Source organism: Eriocheir sinensis, chromosome 4 (assembly GCF_024679095.1).
Source record: "Eriocheir sinensis breed Jianghai 21 chromosome 4, ASM2467909v1, whole genome shotgun sequence".
NCBI lineage: Eukaryota > Metazoa > Arthropoda > Malacostraca > Decapoda > Varunidae > Eriocheir > Eriocheir sinensis.
Genome location: NC_066512.1, coordinates 14591825 through 14596501, shown reverse-complemented (window position 1 = coordinate 14596501; position 4677 = coordinate 14591825).

The window sequence follows — 4677 nt, the reverse complement described above, 5'->3', positions numbered from 1 at the left end:
CCACTGACGCGGGACTTCAAAGTGTTTGGTCTGCTAGGGCTTGGTTTGTCTCCTGGTGGTGGTGATCGCAGGTATGTTGTGAGGAACTCGTTTGCCTTTTCTCGCACTGCGATTTCGAAAGAATTCAAGCCCTTTAGTTTTTAATCACTTTCACTGGTGGGTAGGCGGAGGCACGTCGCAGGCGGTATAGGTCCGTTGCACTGTATTTTAGTGTGGGGGAGCACATTGCACTTAACACTGATAACGAGAAGAGTAGCAAGAAGAGAATGAGCGAAGGTAGGGGGCAGGTCGACACCTGACCCGGGCTGCTCCGAGGAGCACGAGTAACCATGTCCTTCCCGTGTGAGGTCAGGACAATTTTTTTTTCGTCGAAGTCTGTAGCACCAGTAGGCTGTCTTCAGGGGCTTGGTGGTCGGCCCGAGCCCGTCTTGGTGCAGGCAAGCGTTTTTAGTAGCGCCATCTTTTCTTGGCTCATGCTGCCCCCAGGATCTCATTTTTGATTGACTTGAACGGTTCTTCTAGAGTTCTGGTTGATAGGTGGTCTTCAGGACAGCATGTGGGTAGTCTTAGGCCACTCGGCGGTGACTGAAAAATCCCAGGTGATAGCGGAATTGAACCCGCGTCGTCCAGAACGCGGTGAATGCGGGGCCCGCACGCTAACCACTCAGCCACCGCCTACCCCTAAAGCTGGCGATTGCGAGACCAGCGCGTGATCAGACCCAAGGCCAAGAAAGAGCAAGTCAACGGGGTGTGACAACGGTAGGAGTGACTAAACGAGGTCTGGGACAGGGCAACGTGAGTTCCAGGCTGACTTTTTCAGGTGTGCATGTCCTTCGCCTCATTTTCGTTGAGGCATAGGTATAACTGTGTGCTCTACAGTTGTGAGTGTCACAAGGCTCTCTTGTCCTTGGAGCCCTAGTGCAGCAATGCACAGTACGTAGCCTTGGCATCAGTATTTTGATTCAACGAAACAACAATAACTTGAAGTTCCTCCTTTCTGTCCTATTTCTATGATGTGTGTGTGTGTGTGTGTGTGTGTGTGTGTGTGTGTGTGTGTGTGTGTGTTTGTGTGTGTGTGTGTGTGTGTGTGTGTGTGTGTGTGTGTGTTTGTGTTTGTGTGTGTGTGTGTGTGTGTGTAATTCACCTCTTGGTCTGCTGCGGGTCTCTCTGAGACAGCCAGCCGTTACCCTACGAAAGAAGCTCAGAGCTCAGTGACCGATCTTGGGAGGACTGAGACCACTCACACACAACACACCGCGACAAAGAGGTCACAACTCCTTGTCTGACGTCGCGTACCTACTCGCTGCTAGGTGAACAGGGGCTACACGTGAAAGAAGATAAACCCAACGTATCTTCACCCGGTCGTGGAATCGAACCCCGGTCCTTCTGGTTGTGAGCCAGACGCGCTACCCCTGAGCTTCCGCGCCGTGTGTGTGTGTGTGTGTGTGTGTGTGTGTGTGTGTGTGTGTGTGTGTGTGTGTGTGTGTGTGTGTTTATGTGTGTGTGTGTGTGTGTGTGTGTGTGTGTGTGTGTGTGTGTGTGTGTGTGTGTGTGTTTATGTGTGTGTGTGTGTGTGTGTGTGTGTGTGTGTGTGTTTGTGTGTGTGTGTGTGTGTGTGTGTGTGTGTACGGACTTGAGAAGAGTTGTCTAGGTGGCCACGCTGTGGCATCATAGAAATAGGACGGAAAAGGAGGAACCTCGTTATTGTTGTTTCGTTGAATCAAAATATTGAGCCCAAGGATACGTACTGTGCATTGATGCACTAGGGCTCCAAGGCCAAGAGGGCCTTGTGACACTCACAACTGTAGAGCACATAAGTATACCTATGCCTCAACGAAAACGAAGCGAAGAACATGCGCACACAGAAAAAGTCAGCCTGGAACAGACACGTTGACCTGTCCGTGACCACGTTTAGTCACTCCTACCGTTGACGTCACACCAAAGCTTACCCCCTATGGTGGGAGGCGGTACAGGCCAAGTATGTTGACTCCCTCTTTCTTGGCCTTGGGTCTGATCACGCGCTGGTCTCGCAATCGCCAGCTCTGTGTGTGCCCAGCGCATGACAGATGTGATTGTCTCTGGAATGGAGGCACACATTCCACGTACTTTCTCTACTCCCCATGCTAAAAAGCCTTGGTTTAATCACGCTTGTTCTCGTGCTGTTAAAGATAGAGAGACAACTCACAAAAGGTACCAGAGCCTTCGCACTCCTGCAAACCATGATCTTTACATTTCTGCCCGGAATCGTGCCAAATCTATTGTCAAAACCTTGCTTTTTCTAATTCTTCCAGAGACTTCAGGCATCTAGCCAAAAATATCTCCTCCAATTTCATTTCTTCATCTTTTCCTCCTCTCCTTAACCCTGACGGCAGCACTGCCGTCTCATCTATCTCTAAGGCTGAACTCTTCTCTCAAACATTCTGTAAAAGCTCCACTCTGGACGATTTTGGGCATATTCCTTCTACTCATCCCCCCTCTGAGTCCTTTATGCTTATGTTATTAAGATTCTTAAGAATGATGTTTTCAATGCCCTCTCTGGCCTCAACTCTCAGAAAGCTTATGGACTTGATGGAGTGCCTCCTACTGTCCTTAAAAACTGTGCTTCCGTGCTGACACTCTGCCTGGTCAAACTCTTTCATCTCTGCCTATCAACATCTAACTTTCGTTCCTGCTGTAAGTACTCCTTCTTACAGCCCAGCCTAAGAAGGGTGACCGTTCCAATCCTCAAACTACCGCCCTATAGCTTTACTTTCCTGTCTATCTAAAGCTTTTGAATCAATCCTTAACCGGAAGATTCAAAAGCACCTTTCCACTTCTGACCTTCTAACTGATCGCCAGTATGGGTTCCGCAAGGGGCGTTTTACTGGCGATCTTCTTACTCTCTTAACTAACTCTTGGTCATCCTGTCTTAGCCGTTTCGGTGAAACTTTCTCAGTTGCGCTAGACATATCGAAAGCTGATATAGTCTGGCACAACTCTGCTTAGACTGCCCTCCCACGGTTTCTATCCTTCTCTGTTCCTTTACCTCCAGTTTCCTTTCCGGCCGTTCTATCTCTGCTGTGGTAGACGGTCACTCTTCTTCCCTAAACCACTCAACAGTGGTGTTCCACAGGCTCTGTCCTATCACTCTCTTCCTGTTATTCATCTATGATCTTCTTTCCATAACAAACTGTCCTATCCACTCATACGCTGATGACTCCACTCTTCATTATTCAACTTCTTATTTAACAGAATACTCTCTCAACAGGAATTACAAGACACCAGAATGGAGGCTGCAGAACGCTTAACCTTAGACCTTGCTATCATTTCCGATTGGGGTAAAAGGAACCTTGTGTCCTTCAATGCCTTAAAAACCCAATTTCTCCACCTATCAACTCGACACAATCTTCCAAACACCTGTCCACTATTCTTCGACAACACTCAGCTGTTACCTTCTTCAACGCTAAGCCTCCTCGGTCTATCATTAACTCAAAATCTTAACTAGAAACTTCACATCTTTTCTCTCACTAAATCAGCTTCCTCGAGGTTGGGCGTTCTGTATCGTCTCCGCCAGTTTTTTTTTTTTTTTCCCCGCACAGTTGCTATCCATATACAGGGGCCTTGTCCGCCCTCGTATGGAGTATGCATCACACACACAGCTCTCTTGGACAGAGTGGAGTCTAAGGCTCTTCGTCTCATCAGCTCCCCTCTTTTTTATCGACAGTTTTCTACCTCTTGAATTCCGCCGCCATGTTGCCTCTCTTTCTATCTTCTATGGATATTTTCACGCTGACTGCTCTTCTGAATTTGCAAACTACATGCCTCCCTCCCTCCCGTGGCCTCGCCGCACGCGACTTTCTACTCAAGCTCATCCCTTTACTGTCCAAATCCCTTACGCTCGAGTTAACCAGCATCTTCACCCTTTCATCCCGCACGCAGGTTAACTCTGGAACAATCTTCCTTCATCTGTATTTCCTCCTGCCTACGACTTGAACTCTTTCAAGAGGAGGGTATCAGGACACCTCTCCTTCCGAAGTTGACCTCTCTCTTGGCCACTCCTCTGAGCGCTTTTTGTGGGGGCAGCGGATAGCATTTTTTTTTTTTCATTATTGTTTCCTTTTTTTGCCCTTGAGCTGCTTCGTCTGCTGTAAAAAATATGAAAGAAAAGAAGAAAGTCTCTGGAACAGATATGTAAAGCTCGGAAATTACGATAGCATCCCATGAAAAAAAAACATTAATAATGATGATTTTGTCTCAAGATTGCATATGTCTTTACTCCATTCCTTTTTTTGGTAACGACAAACAATGATCTTTGGTAAACCTATTAAAACATGTATGAAAATTCTTATAAACAAAAGTGGGGACGCTGATTTTACAAAACGTATGTACATGAAAACCATGAGGATTTGGCTGTTAGGTTGCTGAATATTTTAAGCTAGATCAATCCATATTGTACTGCCTGCGATAAATATTTTCCGATAAATTGGCAAAAAATAAGCGTCATATATTTCAGATTCTGCTGAGCATGTGGCGATCCAGGACCAGCACGATGACGCAGCGGCCACAGTTTTGGCTTAACAAGATCGAGGACGCGCCTTTGCGTACTCGCGTGACTGGGGACACAGCAAGCAATAACACTGCGGATGGAGCTCGCATCGCGGCGCACAGTAACTCCTCTGTCACTGCTATGGGGCAACA